The sequence below is a fragment of the Arachis stenosperma genome, chromosome 2, assembly GCF_014773155.1.
Source record: "Arachis stenosperma cultivar V10309 chromosome 2, arast.V10309.gnm1.PFL2, whole genome shotgun sequence".
NCBI classification, from domain to species: domain Eukaryota; kingdom Viridiplantae; phylum Streptophyta; class Magnoliopsida; order Fabales; family Fabaceae; genus Arachis; species Arachis stenosperma.
The window spans coordinates 91,825,602-91,835,679 of record NC_080378.1 but is presented as its reverse complement, the minus strand read 5'-3'; the positions used below and the strand labels follow the sequence as shown (position 1 = coordinate 91,835,679).

At 40.7% G+C, this 10,078-nt stretch overlaps 1 non-coding gene across 1 annotated transcript; it reads left to right on the top strand.

The window, feature by feature from the left end:
• Positions 1-8,585: 8,585 nt before the first annotated feature.
• LOC130963859 (small nucleolar RNA R71) lies at positions 8,586-8,693 on the top strand. The gene has a single exon (XR_009079976.1). It is a non-coding gene; the product is annotated as a small nucleolar RNA R71 (small nucleolar RNA).
• The last annotated feature ends 1,385 nt before the right edge of the window (positions 8,694-10,078 follow it).

Here is a 10,078-nt window from a genome sequence, read left to right as displayed (position 1 = left end):
GGCAACGGCGCCAATGTTCCGAGGGTTACCTGAAACGTGTAGCTCGGTCGTCTGGCAAGACCCGAGGTGGGGGTTCCGTGGCCCGAGCTTGATGTTCTGAGCGGCTGGGGGTTGTACCTGCAATGACACTCCGATGCTTAATTTAGCATGGGTCCAAGCAGATATGTGTAGAATATAGAATGTGTGTTATACCTGGGTGCTCCAGTGTATTTATAGTAGTTGGCCGTGATCTTCCCTGGATAAGATATTCTTATCTTATCTTATCTTTTGGGAGCTTTATCCCTATCTTTGTGGAACCGCCTTTTCCTAGGCCTTTTCGGCCTTTAGGTCTTGGGCTTCGTTCCTTTTGATGGGCCTTCTTAGCTTATTTGTCCGAGGTCCGACCTCTAGGCGTGGACCTTAGGACGAGGTCGGACTTTTCACGGATTGACCGAGTTTGGGGAGCCCGGTCAGGGTATGAACAGTTGGTATTGTTGTTGTTTTCGGCTGCCATGGGTTCTTCTTCTTTGAAGAATTCGGTCAGGTCCTTAACAGAGAGTTGTGCCTTAGCTTCTCTTAGCTTTCGCTTCAAGGTCCTTTCAGGTTCAGGGTCAGCTTCAACAATAATGCCTTTGTCTCTGCTCCTGCTCATATGAAAGAGAAGAGAACAAGGAAATGTGGAATCCTCTATGTCACAGTTATAGAGATTCCTTGAGGTGTCAGAGTTAAAGAAAAATAGAAGAAGGAGGTGGAAGAATTCGAACTTTGATTAGATAGAGTTCGAATTGTGCATTAAGAAGGAGTAGTACTCCATAAATAGAAGGATGTGAGAAGAGTGGAAGAGAATTTTCGAAAATTAATTAAAAAGATGTCAAAAACATTTTAAAAATTGATTGATAATTTTCGAAAATTCAAAGTGGAAAAGAAATCAAGTGATTTTTGAAAAAGATTTTGAAATTAGAAATTAAAAAGATTTGATTGAAAACTATTTGAAAAAGATGTGATTGAGAAGATATGATTTGAAAACAATTTTAAAAAGATTTGGTTTGAAAACAAATTTTTTTAAAGAGATTTGATTTTAAAAATCGATGACTTGCCTAACAAGAAAAGATATGATTCAAACATTAAACCTTCCTCAACAGGAAAGGCAACAAATTTGAGATGTTCAATCAAATCATTCATTGTTAGTAAGTATCTTTGAAAAAGGAAAGAAATTAATTTTGAAAACATTTGATTGAAAAGATATGATTTGAAAAAGATTTGATTTTGAAAAACTTTGAAAACTTGAAAAAAAATTGATTTGAAAAACAAAATCTTCCCCCTTTGCCATCCTGGCGTTAAACGCCCAGAATGGTATCCATTCTGGCGTTTAACGCCCAAAATGCACCCTTTTTGGGCGTTAAACGCCCAACCAGGTACCCTGGCTGGCGTTTAAACGCCAGTCTGTCTTCTTCACTGGGCATTTTTGAATGCCCAGCTTTTTCTGTGTGATTCCTCTGCAGTATGTTCTGGATCTTTAATTCTTTGTATTATTGACTTGAAAAGACACAAATTAAAAATATTTTTGGATTTTTAATAATCAAAATGCAACAAGAATCAAATAACAATGCATGCAAGACACCAAACTTAGCAGTTTGTATACTACTGACACTATATGAGACACATAAACACTCAAGTCAAAAGAATTCAAAGATCAGAGTAAGAAATCATCAAGAATTACTTGAAGATCCTTAAGACACATGAATGAATGTATGCAATTGACACCAAACTTAAGATGAGACACTAGACTCAAGCAAGAAACATCAAATATTTTTGGTTTTTATGATTTTGTGAAATTTTTTGTGATTTTCGAAAATTAAGTGGAAAAAGATATCAAAATTCTTAATGGGAATTCCAGGAATCAGTGCAATGCTAGTCTAAGACTCCGGTCCAGGAATTAGACATGGCTTCACAGCCAGCCAAGCTTTCAAAGAAAGCTTCGGTCCAAAACACTAGACATGGCCAATGGCCAGCCAAGCCTTAGCAGATCATTGCTCCAAAAGCAAGATTGATAAAAATCAACAAGCTTTTGTGATGATAAGTTGAAACCTCGGTCCAATGGGATTAGACATGGCTTCTCAGCCAGCCAGATTTCAACAAATCATCATGAAACTCTAGAATTCATCTTCAAGAATTTCGAAAAAAATAAATACCTAATCTAAGCAACAAGATGAACTGTCAGTTGTCCATACACAAACAATCCCCGGCAACGGCGCCAAAAACTTGGTGCACGAAATTGTGATCAATACTTTTCACAGCTCAAATAATCCCTAGTAATGGCTCCAAAGACTTGGTGCTCAATACCATGGCATAAACACAACTTCGCACAACTAACCAGCAAGTGCACTGGGTAGTCCAAGTAATAAACCTTACGTGAGTAAGGGTCGATCCCACGGAGATTGTTGCTATGAAGCAAGCTATGGTCACCTTGTAAATCTCAGTCAGGCAGACTCAAATGGGTATAGTGGTAAACGAATAAAGCATAAAGATAAAGATAGAGATACTTATGCATATCATTGGTGAGAGCTTCAGATAAGCGAATGAAGATGCCTTCCCTTCCGTCTCTCTGCTTTCCTACTGCCTTCATCCAATCCTTCTTACTCCTTTCCATGGCAAGCTCGTGTAGGGTTTCACCGTTGTCAGTGGCTACCTCCCATCCTCTCAGTGAAAATGTTCCCATGCTCTGTCACAGCATATGGCTAATCAGCTGTCGGTTCTCGGTCAGGCCAGAATAAAATCCATCGATCCTTTTGCGTCTGTCACTAACGCCCCGCCTGCTAGGAGTTTAAAGCACGTCACAGTCATTCAATCATTGAATCCTACTCAGAATACCACAGACAAGGTTTAGACCTTCCGGATTCTCTTGAATGCCGCCATCAGTTCTCGCCTATACCACGAAGACTCTGATCTCACGGAATGGCTGGCTCGTTTGTCAGGCGATCAACCATGCATCGTGTATCAGGAATCCAAGAGATATTCACTAGAGCTTTGATTGCTTGTAGAACAAGAGTGGTTGTCAGTCACTTTGTTCATGAGTGAGAATGATGATGAGTGTCAATCATCACCTTCATCAAGTTGAAGAACAAGTGATATCTTGGACAAAGAACAAGCGGAATTGAATAGAGGAACAATAGTAATTGCATTAATACTCGAGGTACAGCAGAGCTCCACACCTTAATCTATGGTGTGTAGAAACTCCACCGTTGAAAATACATAAGAACAAGGTCTAGGCATGGCCGAATGGCCAGCCCCCAATGATCTAAGAACTAGATGTCCAAAGATGATCAAAGGATCTAAAAATAATCCAAAGATGAAAATACAATAGTAAAAGGTCCTACTTATAGAAAACTAGTAGCCTAAGGTGTACAAAGATGAGTAAATGACATAGAAATCCACTTCCGGGCCCACTTGGTGTGTGCTTGGGCTGAGAAAATGAAGCATTTTCGTGTAGAGACTCCTCTTGGAGTTAAACGCCAGCTTTGATGCCAGTTTGGGCGTTTAACTCCCATTTAGGTGCCAGTTTGGGCGTTTAACTCCCATTTAGGTGCCAGTTCCGGCGTTTAACGCTGGAATTTCTGTAGGTGACTTTGAACGCCGGTTTGGACCATCAAATCTTGGGCAAAGTATGGACTATCATATATTGCTGGAAAGCCCAGGATGTCTAATTTCCAACGCCGTTGAGAGCGCGCCAATTGGGCTTCTGTAGCTCCAGAAAATCCACTTCGAGTGCAGGGAGGTCAGAATCCAACAGCATCTGCAGTCCTTTTGAGTCTCTGGATCAGATTTTTGCTCAGATCCCTCAATTTCAGCCAGAAAATACCTGAAATCACAGAAAAACACACAAACTCATAGTAAAGTCCAGAAAAGTGAATTTTAACTAAAAACTAATAAAAATATACTAAAAACTAACTAGATCATACTAAAAACATACTAAAAACAATGCCAAAAAGCGTACAAATTATCCGCTCATCACAACACCAAACTTAAATTGTTGCTTGTCCCCAAGCAACTGAAGATCAAATAGATAAAAAGAAGAGAATATGCAATGAACTCCAAAAACATCTATGAAGATCAGTATTAATTAGATGAGCGGGGCTTTTAGCTTTTTGCCTCTGAATAGTTTTGGCATCTCACTTTATCCTTTGGAATTCAGAATGGTTGGCTTCTTTAGGAACTCAGAATCCAGATAGTGTTATTGATTCTCCTAGTTAAGTATGATGATTCTTGAACACAGCTACTTATTGAGTCTTGGCTGTGGCCCAAAGCACTCTGTCTTCCAGTATTACCACCGGATACATACATGCCACAGACACATAATTGGGTGAACCTTTTCAGATTGTGACTCAGCTTTGCTAAAGTCCCCAATTAGAGGTGTCCAGGGTTCTTAAGCACACTCTTTTTGCCTTGGATCACATCTTTATTTATTCCTCTTTTTCCCCTTTTTTTTCGTTTTTCTCTTTCTTCTTTTTTTTGTATTCACTGCTTTTTCTTGCTTCAAGAATCATTTTTATGATTTTTCAGATCCTCAGTAACATGTCTCCTTTTTCATCATTCTTTCAAGAGCCAACATTCATGAACCACAAATTCAAAGGACATATGCACTGTTCAAGCATTCATTCAGAGAACAAAAAGTGTTGCCACCACATCAAAATAATTAAACTGCTATAAAATTCAAAATTCATGCAATCCTTTTCTTTTTCAATTAAGAACATTGTTTATTTAAGAGAGGTGATGGATTCATAGGACATTCATAACTTTAAGGCATAGACACTAAGACACTAATGATCATAAGACACAAACATGGATAACATAAGCATGAAAATTTCGAAAAACAAGAAAAATAAAGAACAAGGAGATTAAAGAACGGGTCCACCTTAGTGATGGCGGCTTGTTCTTCCTCTTGAAGGTCTTATGGAGTGCTTGAGCTCCTCAATGTCTCTTCCTTGTCTTTGTTGCTCCTCTCTCATGAATCTTTGATCTTCTCTAATTTCATGGAGGAGGATGGAATGTTCTTGGTGCTCCACCCTTAGTTGTCCCATGTTGGAACTCAATTCTCCTAGGGAGGTGTTTAGTTGCTCCCAATAGTCTTGTGGAGGAAAGTGCATCCCTTGAGGTATCTCAGGGATCTCATGATGAGAGGGGTCTCTTGTTTGCTCCATCCTTTTCTTGGTGATGGGCTTGTCCTCATCAATGGGGGTATCTCCTTCTATGTCAACTCCAACTGAATAACAGAGGTGACAAATGAGATGAGGAAAGGCTAGCCTTGCCAAGGTGGAAGACTTGTCCGCCACCTTGTAGAGTTCTTGGGCTATGACTTCATGAACTTCCACTTCTTCTCCAATCATGATGCTATGAATCATGATGGCCCGGTCTAGAGTAACTTCGGACCGGTTGCTAGTGGGAATGATTGAGCGTTGGATGAACTCCAACCATCCTCTAGCCACGGGTTTGAGGTCATGCCTTCTCAATTGAACCGGCTTGCCTCTTGAATCTCTCTTCCATTGTGCGCCCTCTTCACATATGACTGTGAGGACTTGGTCCAACCTTTGATCAAAGTTGACCCTTCTAGTGTAAGGATGTTCATCTCCTTGCATCATGGGCAAGTTGAATGCTAACCTTACATTTTTCGGACTAAAATCCAAGTATTTCCCCCGAACCATAGTAAGATAATTCTTTGGATCCGGGTTCACACTTTGATCATGGTTCTTGGTGATCCATGCATTGGCATAGAACTCTTGAACCATCAAGATTCCGACTTGTTGAATGGGGTTGGTAAGCACTTCCCAACCTCTTCTTCGGATCTCATGGCGGATCTCCGGATATTCACCCTTTTTGAGTGAAAAGGAGACCTCGGGGATCACCTTCTTCAAGGCCACAACTTCATAGAAGTGGTCTTGATGCACCCTTGAGATGAATCTATCCATCTCCCATGACTCGGAGGTGGAAGCTTTTGCCTTCCCTTTCCTCTTTCTAGAGGTTTCTCCGGCCTTGGATGCCATAAATGGTTATGGAAAAACGAAAAAGCAACGCTTTTACCACACCAAACTTAAAAGGTTTGCTCGTCCTCGAGCAAAAGAAGAAAGAAGAGAGTAGAAGAAGAAGAAATGAGGAAGAGGGAGATGGCTTTGTATTCGGCCAAGGAGGGGAGAAATGGTGTTTAGGTTGTGTGAAAATGAAGGTGTGAAGAAGGGTATTTATAGGAGAGGGGGAGATGGGGTTCGGCCATTATGGGTGGGTTTGGGAGGGAAAGTGGTTTGAATTTGAAGGGTGAGGTTGGTGGGGTTTTATGAAGGATGGATGTGAGTGGTGAAGAAAAAGATGGGATTTGATAGGTGAAGGGTTTTTGGGGAAGAGGTATTGAGGTGATTGGTGAATGGGTGAAGAAGAGAGAGAGTGGTGGTGGGGTTGGTGGGGGTCCTGTGGGGTCCACAGATCCTGTGGTGTCAAGGAAAAGTCATCCCTGAACCAAATGGCATTCAAAATCACGTTTTGAGCCATTTCTGGCGTTAAACGCCAAGCTGGTGCCCCTTTCTGGCGTTTAACGCCAGGTTCTTGCCCTTTCCTGGCGTTTAACGCCAGTCTAGTGCCCCTTTCTGGCGTTAAACGCCCAGAATGGTGCCAGACTGGGCGTTAAACGCCCAACTGCTAACCTTACTGGCGTTTAAACGCCAGCAACATCTTCCTCCAGGGTGTGCTGTTTTTCTTCCTGTTTTTCATGTTGTTTTTGCTTTTTCAATGGATTTTGTGACTTCTTATGATCATCAACCTACAAAAGACATAAAGTAACAAAAGAAAATATATAAAATATAATCATTGGGTTGCCTCCCAACAAGCGCTTCTTTAATGTCAGTAGCTTGACAGAGGGCTCTCATGGAGCCTCACAGATACTCAGAGCAATGTTGGAACCTCCCAACACCAAACTTAAAGTTTGAATGTGGGGGTTCAACACCAAACTTAGAGTTTGGTTGTGGCCTCCCAACACCAAACTTAGAGTTTGACTGTGGGGGCTCTGTTTGACTCTGAATTGAGAGAAGCTTTTCATGCTTCCTCTCCATGGTGACAGAGGGATATCCTTGAGCCTTAAACACAAAGGATTCTTCATTCACTTGAATGATCAGTTCGCCTCCATCAACATCAATCACAGCCTTTGCTGTGGCAAGGAAGGGTCTGCCAAGGATGATGGATTCATCCATGCACTTCCCAGTCTCTAGGACTATGAAATCAGTAGGGATGTAATGGTCTTCAACCTTTACCAAAACATTCTCTACAAGTCCATGAGCTTATTTTCTTGAATTATCTGCCATCTCTAGTGAGATTCTTGCAGCTTGTACCTCTAAGATCCCTAGCTTCTCCATTACAGAGAGAGGCATGAGGTTTACACTTGACCCTAAGTCACACAGAGCCTTCTTGAAGGTCATGGTGCCTATGGTACAAGGTATGGAAAACTTCCCAGGATCTTGTATCTTTTGAGGTAATTTCTGCCTAGACAAGTCATCCAGTTCTTTGGTGAGCAAAGGAGGTTCAGTCTCCCAAGTCTCATTTCCAAACAACTTGTCATTTAGCTTCATGATTGCTCCAAGGTATTTAGCAACTTGCTCTTCAGTGACATACTCATCCTCTTCAGAGGAGGAATACTCATCAGAGCTCATGAAAGGCAGAAGTAAGTCCAATGGAATCTCTATGGTCTCATTTTGAGCCTCAGATTCCCATGGTTCCTCATTGGGGAACTCATTGGAGGCTAGTGCACGCCCATTGAGGCCTTCCTCAGTGGCGTCCACTTCCTCTCTTCCCTCTCTAGATTCGGCCATGGTTATGGCTTTGCACTCTCCTTTTGGATTTTCTTCTGTATTGCTTGGGAGAGTACTAGGAGGGAGTTCAGTAACTTTCTTGCTCAGCTGTCCCACTTGTGCTTCCAAATTCCTAATGGAAGACCTTGTTTCAGTCATGAAACTTTGAGTGGTTTTGATTAGATCAGAGACCATGGTTGCTAAGTCAGAGGGGTTCTGCTTAGAATTCTCTGTCTGTTGCTGAGAAGATGATGGAAAAGGCTTGCCATTGCTAAACCTGTTTCTTCCACCATTGTTGTTGTTGAAACCTTGTTGAGGTTTCTCTTGATTCTTCCATGAGAAATTTGGGTGGTTTCTCCATGAAGAATTATAGGTGTTTCCATAGGGTTCTCCTAAGTAATTCACCTCTTCCATTGAAGGGTTCTCAGGATCATAAGCTTCTTCTTCAGATAAAGCATCCTTAGTACTGCTTGGTGCATTTTGCATTCCAGACAGACTTTGAGAAATCAAATTGACTTGCTGAGTCAATATTTTATTCTGAGCCAGAATGGCATTCAGAGTGTCAATCTCAAGAACTCCTTTCTTCTGACTTGTCCCATTGTTCACAGGATTCCTTTCAGAAGTGTACATGAATTGGTTATTTGCAACCATTTCAATGAGCTCTTGAGCTTCTGTAGGCGTCTTCTTCAGATGAAGAGATCCTCCAGCAGAGCTATCCAAAGACATCTTGGATAGTTCAGAGAGACCATCATAGAAAATACCTATGATGCTCCATTCAGAAAGCATGTCTGAGGGACATTTTCTGATTAATTGTTTGTATCTTTCCCAAGCTTCATAGAGGGATTCTCCATCCTTCTGTCTGAAGGTTTGGACTTCCACTCTAAGCTTACTCCATTTCTGAGGTGGAAAGAATTTTGCCAAGAAGGCATTGACTAGCTTTTCCCAAGAGTCCAGGCTATCTTTAGGTTGTGAGTCCAACCATATTCTAGCTCTGTCTCTTACAGCAAAAGGGAATAGCATCAGTCTGTAGACCTCAGGGTCAACCCCATTAGTCTTGACTGTGTCACAGATTTGCAAGAACTCAGCTAAAAACTGATGAGGATCTTCCATTGGAAGTCCATGGAACTTGCAATTCTGTTGCATTAGAGAAACTAATTGAGGCTTAAGCTCAAAGTTGTTTGCTCTAATGGCAGGGATAGAGATGCTTCTCCCATAGAAGTCGGGAGTAGGTGCAGTAAAGTCACCCAGCACCTTCCTTGCATTGTTGGCATTGTTGTTGTTTTCGGCTGCCATGGGTTCTTCTTCCTTGAAAAATTCGGTCAGGTCCTCTACAGAGAATTGTGCCTTAGCTTCTCTTAGCTTCCGCTTCAAGGTCCTTTCAGGTTCAGGGTCAACTTCAACAAGAATGCCTTTGTCTCTACTCCTGCTCATATGAAAGAGAAGAGAACAAGAAAATGTGGAATCCTCTATGTTACAGTATAGAGATTCCTTGAGGTGTCAGAGGAGAAGAAAATTAGAAGGAAGAGGTAGAAGAATTCGAACTTAATCAGATGGAGTTCGAATTGTGCATTAAGAAGGAGTAGTACTCCATAAATAGAAGGATGTGAGAAGAAGGGAAGAGAATTTTTGAAAATTAATTAAAAAGATGTCAAAAACATTTTGAAAAATTGATTGATGATTTTCGAAAATTCAAGGTGGAAAAGAAATCAAGTGATTTTTGAAAAAGATTTTGAAATTAGAAATTAAAAAGATTTGATTGAAAACTTATTTTGAAAAGATGTGATTAAAAAGATATGATTGAAAAGATATGATTTGAAAACAATTTTAAAAGATATGATTTGAAAACAATTTTTAAAAGATATGATTTTAAAAATTAATGACTTGCCTAACAAGAAAAGATATGATTCAAACATTAAACCTTTCTCAACAGAAAAGGTAATATACTTGAGATGTTCAATCAAATCATTAATTGTTAGTAAGTATCTTTGAAAAAGGAAAGAAGTTGATTTTGAAAACATTTGATTGAAAAGATATGATTTGGAAAAGATTTGGTTTTGAAAAACTTTGGAAACTTGAAAAAAATTTTGATTTGAAAACAAAATCTTCCCCCTAGCACCATCATGGCGTTAAACGCCCAGAATGGTATCCATTCTGGCGTTTAACGCCCAAAATGCTACCTTTTTGGGCGTTAAACGCCCAACCAGGTACCCTGGCTGGCGTTTAAACGCCAGTCTGTCCTTCTTCACTGGGCGTTTTGAACGCCCAGCTTTTTC